The sequence below is a fragment of the Papio anubis genome, chromosome 4 (assembly GCF_008728515.1).
Source record: "Papio anubis isolate 15944 chromosome 4, Panubis1.0, whole genome shotgun sequence".
In the NCBI taxonomy this organism is placed as follows: Eukaryota; Metazoa; Chordata; class Mammalia; order Primates; family Cercopithecidae; genus Papio; species Papio anubis.
The window spans coordinates 122,755,779-122,775,015 of record NC_044979.1 but is presented as its reverse complement, the minus strand read 5'-3'; the positions used below and the strand labels follow the sequence as shown (position 1 = coordinate 122,775,015).

The 19,237-nt window shown below is 38.3% G+C and overlaps 1 pseudogene; it reads right to left on the bottom strand.

The window, feature by feature from the left end:
- Positions 1 to 2,342, bottom strand: part of LOC101008587 — a 48,463-nt pseudogene extending 46,121 nt beyond the window's left edge.
- Positions 2,343 to 19,237: the final 16,895 nt, after the last annotated feature.

The following is a 19,237-nucleotide window of genomic DNA, read 5'->3' as shown; positions in this document are numbered from 1 at the left end:
GCCTCTTCCAGCACCTAGAGGCTTCCTGCCTTCCTTGGCTTGCAGCCTTCTTCCACCTTGGAGGCCAGTGGTGGCCAGAGGAGGCTTTCTCTGATTCGGACCTCCTTCCTCATTTAAAGATGCTGGTGATTTTACTGGGCCTACTGAGAAAGTTCAGCGGCCTTGACTTATCTTAAGGTTGGCTGATTACATAAGTCACAACATTAATTCCCACTTGCCACAGAACACATGCGTAGGCTCTGAGAAGTAGGACGTGGACATCACTGGGGGACATTATTCTGTCTACCACAGTGGACCTGACTGATTTTTATTGACTGCAGTATCTGGTCATTCTGTTCTTATTCTTGAAATTCATTCTGCTGTTACTGTTTTTTGTTTGTTTTTTTGTTTGTTTGTGTTTTGAGACAGAGTCTCGCTCTGTCGCCAGGTTGGAGTGCAGTGGCGTGATCTCGGCTCATTGCAACTTCCAGCCTCCCAGGTTCATGTGATTCTCTTGCCTCAGCCTCCGGAGTAGCTGAGACTGCAGGTGTACGCCACCATGCCCAGCTAATTTTTGTATTTTTAGTAGAGAGGGGGTTTCACCATGTTGGCCAGGATGGTCTCGATCCCTTACCTCATGATCCACCTGCCCAGGCCTCCCAAAGTGCTGGGACTACAAGCGTGAGCCACTACGCCATACCTGTTGTCACTGTTTTTAAGTATGTATCCACTCATTCTTTTCTAACTCAACTGGTGAATCTCAGAGGACTGACACCTGAACTTGGCAGGTTATCCCACATTTTCTCCTGATAAATGAACCATGTTTTGAAAGTAGACACAGCCAGGGATTCTGAGGTGGGAGACAGGAGAACACACTTCACAGGACACTAGTGTTCACCACAGTATCATTAACGAATTCAGATAATCCCATAAGGCAGAGAAGAGGAAAGAGAAAGCTTAAATTGAATTTCTCTAATTACATGCAAATTAGATAGTGTGGGAAAGTTTGAATTTAATGAGTGCAAATTGATCCTAAGGGCATCTCAGGCAATTCTCCATTTACAAGGACCAAGTGAGGGGAGCCAAACAGTAGCTCTCAAGAATAGGGCAGTGGGTCCCAGGCCTGCCAGAAGAGCTGGTGCAAGCTCTTGTGAAAACACCTCTTGCTGAATAGAAGTACACAGCCCCATTCATGAGCATCTCTTGAAACACTCAACTGCCCAGTCAAGGAAGTCCTGTCATAGATTTAGAGAGTCTGAGAAGGAAAAGTAAAATCCCAAGCCCCTCAACCAACTGAATGGACCCTAACTTGGCACAGGGGACCCCAGAAAAACATTAAAGACTGAGTTCCCAGCCATGACAGGACAGGAGGTTGAACACGCCTCATTCTACCCCCTTCCCTTTTGCTGTTCAGACACGACAACTGACCAGCATTTGTGTTATATAGAGGTCATAAGACTGACAGAATGGATTCTTTGTGGCAATAAGATACCAAATTATAAACAGAATCTAAGACCATGCCAGGCAAGGGTTAAGTCACTCACCTCTACACTTAAAAGAATAAATTCTTTTCTAACTGCCACAAGGTTTTTGTTTTTCTTGTGGAACCAAACAACAAGCAGTGGCCTTGAAAGAAGTGCTTTTTAAACAATTGCAATTCATCCACTGCCAGCTGCTGACTGACTGACTGACTTCCAGCCCTTGTTCCACAGGCATACCACAGCTTTAGTTGGATAAGAAACTGATTTCAGTGACTTTCTCCTGGTAAGAGACCACTGACAATGGACTGGTTCTGGACGGTTTACAGAGGCTGCGCACTGCGTGCCTTCATGTCCCCACTTTCCCTTTTGATGTATGAGGCTTGATGGCAATACATTTAAGCACTAAGTCTACACAGTCAGGTGAACATGGATCATATATTGCATACATGTTTGTTCAATATACATGTATCAGGGCCACCTCCATGAGTATTCATGGCTCCTCCTGTCATCTGTGGAATATGTACGTTTCACAACCTGTTCGGCATAAATTCCTATTCTGCCCTCCCCTCCCTTGAAGCACCTGCTAACACACCATGCCACAGGCTAAGCCTCCCAGCCTGTCAGGATGTCCTCCCTGCAGGCTGTATACCTTTCCAGGAAATAAAAATTTCCTTTGCAAATGTATAAATTGTGGAATTTTTCGCTTGACAAATCTAAGTCCTCCAGTGTACCCAGCTCAAGTTGGACATAGTTGGAGTCTGCAAGGAACCCAGGGGGAGAAGGACTGCCCACAGGGAACTGACAGCTTTAGAACACACCTACTGGCACTCGGTGTTCGTGACCTTTCAGTCCTACAGTCTCTGCTGTGGCCTGAATTCTCATCCCTACACTGGAATTATTTTCCAAAAACCTCTAGTATGATTCTCATGAAATCTATACTCTGTACTGCTTCCAAAGAGGCATTGCATGACAGCTTAGGTAATTCTCCACTTTTGAATGCTTCACTGGGTTATCAGAGCTTCTAGGGTAAAACTCCAAGTCCATGTTTTGGCTCATAAAGCTTTTCATGAATTGGCATTTGCCCTCTTGGATGACTTGAGCCCCACTCTATAACTGCCACTTTACTCTCTTCTTTGTAAATTGTGAGCATGTTACGCTATGTAGACATCTGTGCCTCTGAACATGAGCCTCAACTAGGGTGTCTATGTGCATACTCTTGCTGTCACGTGCGTCCGTGTGAAGAGACCACCAAACAGGCTTTGTGTGAGCAATAAAGCTTTTTAATCACCTGGGTGCAGGCAGGCTGAGTCCGAAAAGAGAGTCAGTGAAGGGAGATAAGGGTGGGGCCGTTTTACAGGATTTGGGTAGGTAAAGGAAAATTTCAGTTAAAGGGGGTTGTTCTCTGGCGGGCAGGTGTGGGGGTCACAAGGTGCTCAGTGGGGGAGCTTTTGAGTCAGGATGAGCCAGGAAAAGGAATTTCACAAGGTAGTGTATTAGTTAAGGCAGAAACAGGCCATTTTCACTTCTCTTGTGGTGGAATGTCATTAGTTAAGGCAGGAACCGGTCATCTGGATGTTACGTGCAGGTCACAGGGGATATGATGGCTTAGCTTGGGCTCAGAGGCCTGACACTTGCCCCAGTTGAACTTGCTTTTATATTTATGTAACTAACACAAAGTCTTCAAACCTCAGCTCCAATACTACCTCTTATTGGAGATTTTTGATTGAGAGATTCCTTAAGTGCTTTCACGTGCTCCCTTTGCAAGTGCCTCTCACTCAGAATTCTATGCTTTTATTGCCGGTGGATCTCTCTAACCTTCTTAGAGGGCGTAGGACGTGCCTTCTATGTCTTTGCATTGCCAGTGGATTGCACAGTTGTTGTCACTTTGTAGGCACAGAAATACCTACAGATTGACACAGGCAAGGGCTGCATTTGAAGGGAGAATTTTTCATTTCTTATTTAAATAATTTCTACTTCAATTCTCCATACCTCAGGTCCCTCCTTCATAAACTGGTACTGAAAATATCAAATTTATCTCTAGGACTGTTGAGGTGTAATGTTGACAATGATAATACTAACAAAAGTGTTACATAAACTGTACATTTATAAAGGCTCTTACTAAAAATGATATACAACTATTTTTAATCTCTCCTAGTTGCACATATTAATACAATTAATTTTACAGTTACACTCTAACCTATGCTATCAGGCCATGACAGGGTTGGTTCTGTTAAAGAAAAATATTATTCAATGATACTGGTTATGTACAATAGAGGAGGCTTTATTCAGGACTATTGCAATAGGTACAGCGACAGTGCAGTAGGGTTTTGCAGTAGGGGAGACGGATTGGGCTCAACTCAGAACGCAGCAAGGGCAAGTGGAAATTCATAGACAAGGAGCATGATGTGGACTCCATAGATAGAAAACTACTAAGAGGAAACAGCCAGGGTGTTATGTAGCTTTGAAATAATTCCAGACACATAGTTTGCTACATAAATGACATATCTTGTTATAATAAGAACTTGAAACTCATTCCTTCTCCCTTGGAGAATGTGATGTCTTATCAGATCCTGTATGCAAGAACTTCGAGCAAACCCTCCCTCCCCTCAGGAATATTATGTCACACCTTATCAGACTCTATATGTGAAATATTGACCTCAACAACTGGACTCCAAAATAGAACTACCAATTGATTCAGCAATTCCACTACTGGGTACCTACTCAAAGGAAAAGAAATCATTGTATCAAAAAGATGTATGCACTCATATATTTACAGCAACACTATAAATATACTTAGCAGCACCTAAGTGTTCATAAACAGATGATCGGATAAAGAAAATGCAGTATATGTATATACCATGGAATGCTATTCAACTATAAAAAAGAATAAAATTATGGGTTTTTATTGCAGCAACACAGATGGAACTGGAGACCATTATCTTAAATAAAACAAGTCAGACACAGAAAGACAAATGCTGCATGTTCTAACTCATAAGTGGGAGCTAAATAATGTGTATTACAGATGCGGGAGACTCAGATGGGTGGGGATGGGAGTGGGGGATGATGAGAAGTTAATTATTGGGTACAATGCACATTATTCTACTGCTGAATACACTAACAGCCCTAACTTCACCACTATGCAAAGTATTCATGTAGCAAAATTATGTTTGTACCCCGTAAATTTATACAATCAAACATTTTAAAAATATACATAAACCTAAGAGAGTGACAGCCACTTTGAGAGTTTAGGTAAGGCAGGCTGCCCTCTGTCGGCTGCCTCCAGAATGCCCAGACCTTAGACAGCAGCAGGCCTGGGAGCCTGGGAGCCTGCCTGCCAGCACTAGCACCTCTGTCTAGCATGAGGGGCCTTCCGCATCATCGGGAATCTTTGCACAAAGACCTGCTTGGGTCCTCATTGAGCAACTGGATTTTAATGACTTTGAAGTTCACTCCCTATGTGGTTAATGTACCTCATCTCTAAAGGGTATTGCCTGTGAAGTCTGTTCATGTTTTTCTCCCCTTTAATCATTGCAAACCTAAGAAAAATTCTCTTTGGATGAAAAGAAACTGTGTGATTCTTGAAATCATACTTTCACCATCTCCTTATTTTCACCATACAGAACAAGCGATAAGGGGGATTCTACTTATCTGGCCTAACAGGACTCTTGCTGAAGGCAGGCCAGGGTGATCAGACATCACCTAGGGGAGGATGAGGAAAACTATCAGATATCCAAGGGAGTAATCAGATACTGAGGGTGAGGGGCTTCTTGCCAAACTGACTTAGCAGGGTTGAAACTGCCTTTGCAAAAGTTATAACAGTGACAAAATTATGACAGTGAAATGACTCAATGCAAGAAGACAGCTTCAATTCCCTATGGTTTTATCTCGAACCAATCAACATTCCCATTTCCTAGCTCGTACCCACCTAACTGTCTTTAAAAAACCCTAGTCTCATATTTTTGGGAAGCTGATTTGAGTAATAAAACTCCAGTCCCCCATTTCGCTGACTGTATGTATATTAAACTCTTTCTCTATTGCAATTCCTCTGTCTGGATGAATTGATTCTATCTGTGCAGTGGGCAAGAGGAACCCATCAGACACTCACAGAGTTCTTTGTTGAAACTAGATTCTTAAGGAAGTCCACACATAGGCCTAGGAGAAGGTTCAGGAGCCTGACCCGAGTTTGGCTAGTCCGGTAATATTTTTCAGTTCTTAAACTTGAATAGAGTTTCCACTTACGGTACTTTTAAACAGGTCAGATTCTCACCAATTTGCTTGAAGAAGGAAAACTAAATGGAACAAAGGATCTCTCAGTATCCTAACAATCTTGTGATTCTATTTGCTATTAGCATTAAAAGAAGTCAGAAAGTAAACTATTGATTTTATAGTTTTTCTAACCACACAACTGTAAAAGCCTTTCTGGCCTAATCTCTCTGCCTTCACTGAACCTCATCCAGATTCTGCCTGGGAGTTACATATTCATAACACTTGTAGGTCTTATCAGTACAATGAAACCAAAGTGCAGCTCTCACAAAAAAAAAAAAAAAAAATACAATATAACAAGGTTTCTGCAGTGCACAATGAGAAGCTGATTTAAATTACAATGAGGCCCAAATAAAAGGAAAAAAACAAAAACATTCCATGAGGTTTGTTGACAACAAAAGCTTAAGTCAAATACTATTTTATCATCAATCATAGCATCAATCTGCGGCATCAAAGGTCAACTCTCTGTACAGTAAACCCCAGAGGGAGTGTATTTCTCACCGATAAAAGCAAATTGAATCACAAAGTGTTAGAGTGGAAAGGAATATTTCAAGTTGCTGAAACAATCACCTTACTTTGTCGTTCAAGAAACTCCTTTTCCAAACTCTCCCCGCCTCTGGAATCTTCCGGTTGTGTCCTGACTCCATAATGAACCCATTCCTTGCACTGGCCTTGAGCTCTCTGTGCATACATAGCACTATTAGGGTGCAGAAAACAACGCCCCAAGTTATGGGCTTTAGCCTGCTGAGTGGTTTGAAAATGGGAAGGCCTCAGAAATAAGCCTCAGAACCAACGTCTGTCTCTGAAGTTTCCCCACCTCCCTATCTCTCGGATCCTCTTTCTCAAAGCACCAGCGGGAGGGACTCTCTCTGGAATTTCCTGAGGTGAGCAAGGAAGCTTCTTCCCCAAAACACCAACTATCATTCATCTCCTTTCGGAAATCCCTTTGTCTATCCCCAGAATGCAACCAACTTGAATGGACTGTTTCACAAGATAGTATCTGCCTCTTGGGCTCATTCAAATTCCAGAGAGAATCATTACAAACTGATTTCTGTCTCCCTGGCCCATTCATTCTCCTAACAGTCAGTCATTTTCTGCCCCTCCAAAAAGTTGTCTACACTCTTCATCTCGCCACTTCCTTATGAAAAGGGGTGTATAAGCCTCCACTGGGTTATGGGGTAGTCACTCCATGACCGCACCATGCTTGTTAAAAATTTTTCATATCTTTTCTCCTATTCACTGCCTTTGGCCAGTTGATTTTTCAGTAAATCTTCATGTATTACACAGAAAATGTAGTGGCTTGTATAAACAATAGTCATTTAGTACAGTTACTAAGGCAGCAACTTCCCTGGGTGAGTTGCAGGAGGCTGCAGTTCTCTGAAGGCTGGACCGGGTGCAGACTCTGCTTCCCAGTGGCTCCTTCTGATTCTGGGAAGCAGTGGTGGCTGCTGAAGGGAATAGCAACGCCTCCACGGTGCCTTTCCACAGGGCCCTTGGCCGGTCAACTGGCTGCCTCAGTCAGTGACCCAAGTTAGAGCGAGGTAGAAGCTGTAATCTTTTAGGCCTAACAGAAGTCACACATTATTTCTATAATGTTTTACTGGTGATTGTGAACCTAAAGTAATCAAAAAGGTCAGAATCTAGTTTAAAGAGAGTTATTTAAGCACAAAGTTCGAGGACAAGCCACCCAGGAAGCACAGATTCCAAAGAAAGGAAATCAGTGTTAGAAAGTGTAGAGGCTTGGGATTGCTTATCCAGACAAAGCTGAAGGAAGTTTAACAGAATTTCAAAAATTTTCTATGCAGGACTTCATGCATAGGTACAAAAATCTTATTAGTCGTCAAGGTGGTCTTTTTCTTTCAGGAAAGATGTAATTAACATTCTGTTATAAAGGCGAACTGGGGTCTGTTCACCCAGCATAGTAAAACCAGATACCCACAATGAGTTTTTGCAACAATAGAAAAGAAGGCATTTGTTGCAGGACACCAAGCAAGGAGAGTCCGGCAGCTTTTGCCTAAAACCTGACCTCCCCGATGGCTCGCGAAGAAGGGTTTTTAAAGTTGGGATAAATGTCAGAAAGCAGAAGCTACAGGTAAAATCTTAAATCAATACATGGAAGTAACACTTTGGTTTTGGAAAAGCATGGGACACTGTAACGCCTCAGGTTCTTGCCTCGCCATACCAAAGAGTTGCTGTGGCAGCTGACCGTGATGAGTGATAGAGACAGGGACCGAGTGTGAGAAAAAGATGTAGGCTTTATTGAGGCAGAGTAAAAGTACGAAGCTTCCATAGCAAGGAAGGGGTTCCGAATGGGTAGCCAGAGTTAAATTATACGATTGCCTTTTAAACTCTTTAAGGCAGGAAATATGTGCGGAGGGAAGATGTTACGAGAGGGAGAAACAAAGACAATTAGGCATTCCTGACATGTCTTAGATCTTGAGGAAAACCGAACTGCAACTTAGGTTTTATCTACTTTCTGGCCTTGCAGTGGCATGGCAAAGGAGATAGGATCTTACAGGACTTTACAAAGTATGTTTACAAGGATTTGGGATTGGGAGTATAGATAAAGTCTCCTGGTTACAGAAAAACGGGCAGTTAACATTCCTTTTACCTTAGTTTCGGGGAGGGGGAAGGGAGAGAGGGAGAGAAAGACATGGAAACTTACAGCAAAATATTCTCTGTTGATAGCTTTCTTGGGGAAGAAAACACATGCACAAATCCTGGTGTTAGGAATAGTGTAAGCATATATCTTCAATATTCATCCAGGACTGAGGTAAGTACTAATGCAGGAAATGAGTGAGTTCCACAGCTTTCTGAGCCCCTACTCGACCCAGGAAGCCCAACTGGTCCCTCCTCTCAGTACCTTGAAATGGGAGCTTACAGGTTGTAGACAGATTTAAAAATCCTCTGATTTGCAATTGATTGAAGAAGAGAAGCTTCATTTAAAAATTTCGGGGTCAGTAGAAAAATGTGAACTTCTGGGGGGGGGGGGGAGGTGGTGGCTTTCTCCAAGCTCCTTAGAAAGAAACAGAACAAAAGGCAATACTTAAAATTTAGTCCTAATTTCCACCTTCTCCAGGGTCTGTGTGCCAGTGGATCAATTCAGGGGGGTCCTCAATGGTGGTCTGAACTTCTGACAGACAATTCAGTGACATAGGTTAAGATGTTATCTTTAGTTTCTAAGGGGAAAGCAAACATCTTCAAGATTCTAACTTATTTAACAATTGTTTTAGGCTACTATTTCTTATTCAACAAGTTGGTTAGTTACTTTTCAGGACTAGCTAGGTGCTTAGAATTTCTCTTGAAGGAACTCAGGATTTCTCATGCTTGGGAACTCCAGGCCCCTAAAAAAGGGAGTCTCTGCTCTGTCTCAATTCCACATTGAAGTTCTAACTGTCATGGAGTCTTTTGTACTATCTGGTCTTAGTTAGGTGTAAGACAATAAAGGAGGCAGCTGTAACAAAGACCAGTGATTGGAAGCAAGGAAGTCTGCTCTCTGGTTTCATCTAGTCACTTACAGAACTAGAGCAATGAGCAGGACAGTGAAGCTGTAATTTGAGAAGCAAAATTGCAGATATGCTACTGACTCAGTCGCCAGGGTTAACTTCTCTCTTGGCATAATACATTTAGAGGGCCCTGAAATTTAGTTTTCTTTTACAGTGACACAAGTGAGCACTAGTTATTCTGGGAGAAGACTACATAAAAATCATGAATACCAACAGGCAAGAATCACAGAGCTATTGTGAATCTGGCAACCATAATTTGAGTCATCTTTTCCATATGTTTGCTTTACTTCTCTGACTTTCCTGATTTCTTCCGCAGCCATTACCTCCATTGTAACCTTCCCAAATGGTGACACCACTCCCACTCCATTTTTAATTCCTTTTTCAAAACTTGCATCAATTACAAAGTTGAATAGTGGGTACAAGTCCCTGCTCTTCATTTCTACTTCCAGACAACTACCTCTCTCATGCCCTTACAAAAAGAACAAAGCTATTCTAGCTCTTGTCATCAACTGACAGTCACACCCCATCTTTCATCAGTTTCTGTCATCTGCAATACAGTCTTTCATTCCACATCAGCCCTACTACCATTTTGTCTGAAGACAGCAATCTTCTCCCTTCTCACTACTTTAAATTTCTCTTCTCCAAATGAGTGAATCCATCTTACTTAAGCAACCGATTCACATTACAACAACTCAGAATTCCAAAATCAGACAGTATTTTCTCCATTTGCTATCATTTAAAAATATACAAACTATTTTTTATTTTAGGGTAATTTTACATTTACAAAACCGTGGTAAAGGTATTACAGAAAATGTCCATATATGCCACACTCAGTTTTGGTTTATGTAATGTTATTATCTTAAGCCGTTGTGATAATCTGTCAAAACTAAGAAACCCACACTGGCACTTTGTTACTAATTAAATTCCAATCTTCATTTGGATTCCACCAGTTTTTCATTAACGTCCATCTTCTGTTGTAGGATCCAATCCACTTACTATATTGCATTTACTCATCATTTCCTTAGTCTCCTGGAGACTGTAACACTGTTTCAGTCTTTTTTGTTTGTTTTGTTGTTGTTGTTCATGACCTTAACAATTTTGAATACTGGCCAGGAATTTTGTAGAATGTTCCATCATTTGAGCTGTATAAACATTTTTCTTATGATTAGGCAAGTTTTATGGAATTCTAGAAAGAATATTGTAGAATTGAAATGCCCTTCTACCACATCATGTCTGGAGGTGCATAGCATCCACATAACAATACTGGTGAAGGTAGTAATTATTACTCGCATAAGGACATAAGGTAGTCTTTGTCTGCACTGCAAAGTTATTGTCTTTCCCTTCCTATACTGTATTTTTTGGAATTAAGTAACTAAATTCAGCCTACATTTAACGGGTGTGAAATTAAGCAGCACCTCTAGTAGGGTAGAGTATTTTGTATATTCTTAAAATTTTTTTGTGAGAAATTTTAGTCTATACTCCCCCGTTTCTGTATGTATGTGTGTATGATGCATGTTTTTATAAAATTATAGACACTATAAACCCATGTACTATTTTTTACACTTAGGGCTATAACCCTCTTAGCTACATTTTTAACTATGCCAAATACTACCATTCTTTAGTATGATGGATCCTTCCAATCCATAGAATCTTTTACTTTTGTCTTTAATCTGTAAGCTGCCTCCCTTTTCTGGCTTAGATTCTATGGTCCATTACTTCAGTAAATTTTTACAAGCATCTCAATTCCTCTTACTATATATCTTTTGTGTTAACTCTATCTGCTATACTCACAGGCCTAAATGATTTCTGTCTTCTTTCATTGGGTTAAACCTCACTCACAGCAAATAAATTAAGAATTATATAAGAAGATAGTGAAAAATGCCACAAATTATTACCAAACAAAAATGGACTGTCAAAATTTGTGAATAATCCTACTAAGTTACTTGAATTTGACCCAAGCAATCACTATTTTAAAACTAATACACATATTCTTAGAGAAATTTTAGGCTTACAATAACTTGTATAAAAAAGGCAAAGACTTTACATATCATCTTTCATCTCTCACAGAATTTCTCCTATTACTGCTTTCTTGCATTACTGTGGTAAATTTGCTACAATTGATGAAAGAATATTAATGTATTATTATTAACAAAGGTGCATAGCTTACACCGTGTTGTATAGTTCTATGGGTTTGCCAAATGCACATTATCATGTATTTACCATAACAGTATTATACAAAATAGTTTCAGTGTCCCAAATAGTCCCTGCACTTCACCTATTTACCTTTTTTATTCACTCCCCATAAACTTCAGCATGGACTGATCTTTTTATTGCCTTCCGAATTGTACCTTTTCCAGAAGTCATATACAGTCGTCCCTTGGTATATGCAAGGGATTGTTTCCAGGAACCTGGTATATACCAAAATCCAAGCATACTCAGGTCTCGCAGTCAGCCCCTTCAAACCTGTGTATATGAAAAGCTGGTTCCCATGTATGTTGGTTTTGCATTTCACAAATAATGTGTTTTACATCCAAGTATGTTTGTAAAAGATATGTGTATTTTCTGAACTTGTTCAAACCTATGTTGTTCATGGGTAAACTGTAGTTAGAATCATACACCTAGTCTTTTCAGACTGGCTTTTCTCACTTAGCAAAATGCATTTAAGATTTCTCTATGTAATTTTGTAGCTTGATAGCATATTCCTCTTTATCACTGAATGATAGTCAATTATACAAACGTGCTGCTGTTTATCAGTTCACCTATTGATGGGCAGTTTGTTTGCATCTAATTCTTGACAATTATGTATAAAGTGTTATAAACAATTGTCAGCAGACTTTTGTGTGGTCGTAAGCTTTCATTTCATTTAATAAATACCTAGAAACATAAATGGGAGTTGCCATTGCTCTCTGTCCTCATCAGCATTTGATATTGTCAGTGTTTTGGATTTTAGCCATTCTAATGAGTATGTACTGGCATCTCACTGTTACTTGAGTTTTCAATTCCCTGATGACATATGCCATGTGTGTCTTTTCATATGTCTCTTTGCCATCTATATATCTTATTTGATGTGACTTCTGTTCAGATCTTTTGCCCATTTGGTAATTGGGTTGTTTTTTGTTGCTTAATTTAAAATAGCTTTTGTGTATTTTTATACCAATCTTTTATTAGGTATGTATTTTTGCAAAGATTTTATTTCAGTCTGTGATTTGTCTTTTCATTATTTTTACAGTGTCTTTTGAAGAGTATACCTTTTTAATTTTAATGAAATCTATATGATCACCTTTTTTCACATAGATCATGTTTTTGGTGTTGTATCTAAAAAGTCATCATACAACCCTATGTCATCTAGACTTTCTTTTATGATATATTCTAGAAGTTGTCTAATTTGGCATTTTACATTTAGGTCTGTGATCCATTTTTGTGAAAAGTGTAAGAGCTGTTTGTAGATTCATGTGGATGTACAATTGTTCTAGCATCAAATATTGAAAACAATATTCTTTTTTTCCACTGAAGAAGCTATTGTCTTTTGCCAAACTTTTGTAATTGACTGTATTTTTGTGGGTTTATTTCTGCGCTTGCTCTTCTGTCTGTTGAACAATTTGTCTATTACTTAGATAGCAACACACTGTTGTGATTACTGTAACTTTATAGTAAGTCTTGAAGTAGGTAGTTCCTCAAGTTTGTTCTGAAGTATTATGTTGGCTATTCTGGGTCTTTTACCTTTCCTTATAAACTTTAGAGTCAATTTGTCAATATTGACAAAATAACTTGCTGGGACTTTGATTAGTATTAGCTTGAGTCTATAGATCAATTTGAGGAGAATTGATATTTTTAACAATAAATCTAATACATCTTTCTATCCAAGAACATGATAAAGCATCCATTTATTTAGATCTCACTTGATTTCTTTCATGAGAGTTATGCAGTTTTATGAATATGGATCCTATTGATATTATGCTAGTCTTATATGTTTTCTATGCTAATGTAAATCATGTTATTTCAAAATCTATTTCTGGTATATAGGAAAGCAATTAAATATTATATATTAACATTATATTCTATGGCCTTGTTATAATTGCGTTTTAATTCCAGGAGGGATTTTGGGTCACCTTTAGGTATTTTCTAGATTAATACAATTATATCCTCTGTGAACATAATTTTATTTTTTTCTTTCCAATCTGTATATCTTTTATCTCCTTTTTTACTGATTGTATTAGCTTGTATTTTTAATGATTGAATAGGATTGGTTGGTGAGAGGGGATATTCTTGCTTGCTTTTGGTTTTAGGTGAAACTAATCTAGTTTTTCACTGTTATGAATAATATTAGCTAGAGGTTTTTGTAGATGTTCTTTATGAAGTTGTGGGAGTCTCCCTCTAATTCTAATTTTCTTTCCCTTTTTATCATGAATAGGTGTTAAGTTTTGTCACATAATTTTTCTGCACTGATTGATGTGATCTGATCATATGATTTTCTTCTTTAGCCTGATGATGCGATGAATTAATTAATCTTCAAATGTTCACTCAGGCTTGCATACCTGAATAAATCCCAGTTGGATATGTTGTGTGTCTTAGTATTTTTTTTCTTTTTCTTTTAACTTGAAACTGGGTAATTTATAAAGAATATGAATTTATTTCTTAAGACACTAGGAAGTCCATGGTTGAGAGGGCACATCTGGTGACAGCCTTCTCGCTGGTGGGGACTCTGCAGAGTCTTGAAGCCGCATGGGGTATCACATGGTGAGGGAGCTAAGTGTGCCTGCTTGGGTCTCTCTTCCTCTTCTTAGAAAGCCACCAGTTCCATTCTTACAATAACCCATTCATCCATTAATTTTTTAATCCATGAATAGATTAATCCCTTCATGAGGGCAGAGCTTTATGAACCCATCACCTCTTAAAGAGCTCACCTGTCAATACTGCACACTGGGGATTTAACTTCAATCAGTTTTGTAGCAAGCAAATACTCAAATCATAGCAATGTATAATTTTTAAAATATGTTGTTTGAGTTGACTTGCTAAAATTTTGTTGAGGATTTTGCCACTATATTCATGAGAGATAATCGCTCATCTATAATTCCCTTTCCTAGTAATGTTATTTTTTTTTTTTTTGATTATGGTAATGCTGGTCTCATAGAATGAGTTAGAAAGTGTCCTATAAGAGATTATATAGAATTGATACAATTTCTTCCTTAAAAATTTTATGGAATTCACAAATGAAACCATCTAGGTGACTGTTTTCTGTTTTGGAAGGTTAATGATTGTTAATGTAATTTCTGTAATAAATGTAGACCCATTTAGATTATCTGTTCTCCTGGTGTGAGTTTTAGTATATTGAGTCTTCAACTAACTGGTCTATTTCATTCCAGTTATCAAATTTATAGGTAAAAAGTTGTTAATAGTATTTCTTTATTATTTTTTAAAGCCCATGCGATCAGTTCGAATGGCTCCTCATTCATTTCTGAAATTAGCAATCTGTATGTTTCCTTTTTATCCCTCCCCCCTTAATTTTTCTGGCTAGAGATTTATCAATATTATTAATCTTTTCAAAGCAACAGCTCTTGGTTACCATTACTTTGATTTCTCTGTTAATTTTCTATTTTTTACCTCATTGATTTCTATTCTGAATTTTTATTATTTGTTGTCTTTTGCTTATTTGGAATTTACTTTCCTCTTCTTTTTCTAGTGTTTTAAGGTGAAAGTTTAGAATATGTACATTAAACTTTTCTCATGTTTACATTCAATGTTATCAATTTCCCTCTAAGCTCTACCTTCACTGCATCTCACAAAATTTTATAAATTGTATATTTATTTATTTATTATTTATAGTGTTTATATTTTTATAGGTTGTATATTCATTTCTTGAGTTCAATAGGTATTTGTATAATCTCTTGCGTCAGTTTACATCTATGTATTATTTGGAAGTGTACTGTTTAATTGACAAATATTTGGGTATTTTCTAGCTATCTTTTATGTATTGATACCTAGTTTAATTTTACCGTGGTCTGACAGCATTGTGTGTGTGTGTGTGTGTGTTTTCTGAGACGGAGTCTCGCTTTGTCACCTAGGCTGGAGTACAGTGGTGCGATCTTGGCTCACTGCAACCTCCACCTCCCTGGTTCAAGGTATTCTCCCTGCCTCAGCCTACTAAGTAGCTGGGATTACAGGTGTCCGCCACCATGCCCAACTAAATTTGGTATTTTAGTAGAGATGGGGTTTCACCATGTTGGCCAGGCTGGTCTCAAACCCCTGATCTCAGGTGATCTGTCCGCCTCGACCTCCCAAAATGCTAGGATTACAGGCGTGAGCCACCACACCCAGCTGAGAGCATTCTTTACATGATTTCCCTTGTTTTAGATTGTTAAAATGTGTCTTGTGACCCAGATTCTTGGAGGATGTTCCATGTGAACTTGGGAGGAGTTTGTTTTCAGTTGTTGTTGGATAAAGGATTCTATAAATGTCAACTGTATCCAGTTGATTGATGTTTCTGGTCAGTTGCACTCTAACTTTACTGAATTTCTGCCTGCTGGATCTGTCAATTAATATAAAAGGGGTATTGAGGTCGATTTCCAAGTATAATAGTGGATTTGTCTACATCTTTCTCACACTGTGTTTTTTGTCTTTTACATGCCTTGTAAATTTTTGTCAATTGACAGACACGATATATTCAGGAAAGGAAGCTGAGTTCAATAGGTGTTCAGAGTACTCTTTTATTTTTATCTGGTTCTAAGTTAGGCTGTGTTGACTGTTTGCTGCACCCGTCAGTGTCAGAAACTAAAATTCCCTCTGGAGTCTTACTGCTGTCTCCTCTGCTGTTTTTGGTTTCCTTTGAGCTTCATTTGAAGTAGGGGACCAAGCTTTGCAGTTTTTTCTCTCTGTTACTATACAGGGCCCATCCACTGAGTAGTAAGACGGGGCCAATGGGGAGGTAGAAAAAGTGTTCTGTAGTTCTGTAATTAGGTCTCAATTGACCTGATTTCCAAATACACTGTAAAGCTGTAATAATCAAAACAGTATAGGTATTGACATGTAAATAAACAATTGACCTGGTCAATTGACTAGGGACATTATTGAACTTATGTCCCTGGACTGCAAACTTCACAAGCACTTCTCACTTTTTTTGTTTTATTTTGTTTATTTCAACTTTCAGGTGAAATGGGAAGGATGCAAATGGGAAGGTCCCCATATTTGAAAGCTTGAGTTGGATCATTCCCTCCCCAGTATCAGTTAAACTCTTAAAATAGTTCCCACTGAGTGCAGTCCTTTCTATAGGAATACACAATATTCCGGGCTAATTTTAAGATGCCTATCTTTCTCCTTCCCCTGCCATAAATGTAAGGGCATTTTTCTATAAGACTCATAATGAGAACGAGATACGGCACCTAGAGGTAAAACTCTAAAACTCTAACGTTTATTCAGCCTAGGCCTCCAGAGATTTTCATCTCCCAAGCTAGCCCACCCCAGTTCAGCAATTTGTCTATTACCCTATCAGCATTCTCAACCAGTGCTGGCTCCATTAGCACTTCTGACTGGTTGGTGCTCCTGATGAGCTGTGACTTTCCGTATCCTCCTGTCTTTCCAGCTTTAGGGACCATAGAATGTGATGAGACCTTGATTATCTGAAGGATCTCAAGAGAATTGATTTTCAGCATTCTTAGTGTTGCGAAAATTAAAGGACATGACCTCCAACTCTTCACATTTGGACTGGAAGCCGGATGTCAAAATGACTTTTGCAAATGGTTTTCACACTTTTGAAACTATCAAATCATGTCCTCATCATTACAACATCGTACCTCTTACTTCATACCTTTTAATCCTATATAGTTATCTGTGTTTGTGTGTACTCTTTCCTTTTCTTTCCCTTTGCTTATAACTCAGAAACCCTTTCCCCTTCTGTCTAAAGCTAGTGCCAACCCTTGTGATTTGCATCTCATTTTATTCTCTAGTTAAGGTCTAATATCTGGAAAACTTTTCTCTTTCCTTTTTAAATTTTCTTTCTTTCTGTTGTAGTGGGAACACTTAAAATCTATTTACTTAGCAATTTCAAGAATGCAATACTATAGACACCATGTTATACAATCAATCTCTTGAACTTACTTCTATGTAACTCAGATTTTGTATCCTTTGACCAAAACCTTGCCAATTACCCACACCTCCCACCCCTGGTAATGACCATTCTACTCTCTGCTTCTACGAGTTTGACATTTTTCACCTTCCACATCTAAGTGAGAGGATGTGGTATTTGTCTTTCTATATCTGTGTTATTTCATTAAACATAATGTCCTCCAGGATCATTCACATTGTTGCAAATGACAGGATTTTATTCTTTTTAAAGGCTGAATAGTATTCCATTGGGTATATATTCCACATTTTTGTCCACTTATCCTTTGATGAACACTTACATTGATTTTGTATTTTAGCTGTTGTGAATAATGCTACAATTGGCTTGGGAGTAAAGATGTCTTTTTGACATTCTGATGTCACTTCTTTGAATAAACACTTATTAGTGGGATTGCCGGATCATATGATTGTCCTATTTTTAATTTTTTGAAGCACCTCCATACTGTTTGTCATGTGGCTATACTATTTGCATTCCCACCAATAGTGTACAAGAGTTCTGTTTTCTCCCCATCCTCACCAACACTTATCTTTCATCTTTGTAATAATAGCCATTCTAACATATATGATGTATTAGCTTATTATTATTATTATTACTTTTGATATGGAGTCTTGCTCTGTCATCCAGGCTGGAGTACAGTGGCATGATCTCAGCTCACTGCAACCTCTGCCTTCTGGGTTCAAGCAATTCTCTGCCTCAGTCTCCCAAAGTGCTAGGATTACAGGAGTGAGCTCCTGGCCCTTATTGTGGTTTTAATTTGGATTTATCTGACAATTTATTATTTTGGCATTTTTTTCATATGTCTGTTATTTGTATTTCTTCTTTTGAGAAATTCTTATTCAGATTCTTTGCCAATTTTTTAATGGGTTATTTGTTTTGTTACTATTGAGTTGTTTAAGTTTGTTATGTATTTTGGATATCAATTCCTTATTAGATGCATAATTTGCAATTTTTTTTCCAATTCACTTTATTGTTTCATTTGCTGTTCAAAGGCTTTTTAGTTTGAGGTAGTCCCATTTTTCTATTTTTGATTTTGTAGCCTGTGCTTTTGGTATATTACCACCCTCCAAAAACCATAGCCCAGACCTATGTCATAAAGCTCTTCCCCAATATTTTCTTTTAGTCGGTTTATAGTTTCAGGTCTTACATTTAAGTCTTTAATTCATTTTGAGTTGATGTGTGTATGTGCTGTGAGATAAGGGTCAAATTTTGGTCTTCTACATGGAGACAGTCAATTTTCTCAGTATTATTTATTGAAGACGTTGCCCTTTATTCATTGTTTCCTTGGCACCTTGTCAAAAGTCAGTTGATTGTAAATGCATGGGGTTATTTCTGGGCTGTCTATTCTACCAGTTCTACCAGTCTATATGTTTATTTACATGTCAATACCTATACTGTTTTGATTATTACAGCTTTACAGTGTATTTGGAAATCAGGTAATGTAATGCGGGCAGCTTTGTTGTCTTTTTCTTAGGATTGCTTTGGCTATTCAAGGTTCCTTTTCTATGTATTTAGCCACTTTTTTCTGATCTAGACCAATAGCATTTACTTAAAAAAAAATGCTATATGCTTATAAAAGGAAGTATACATAAGTGCAATATGTATAATGTGTAATAAAATGGACCAGCATATACTCAGCATTCAGCTTAAGGAATAACAACATCACAATTATTGAAAGCCTCTTGTCTTCTTGGTTATGCTCCCCCACATGTGCCCCCAAAAAGAACCATTTGCATGCCTTTTTATCATTCTTTTGATTCTGTTAGGGTTATAATGTGTGTGTTTGTGTGTATTGCAATATAATTTTGACTGTGCATATACTTTTGTGACCAATTTTTTCCACTCCATATTATATTGCTGATAGTTACACACATTTTTGTGGGTAGATGTTTATT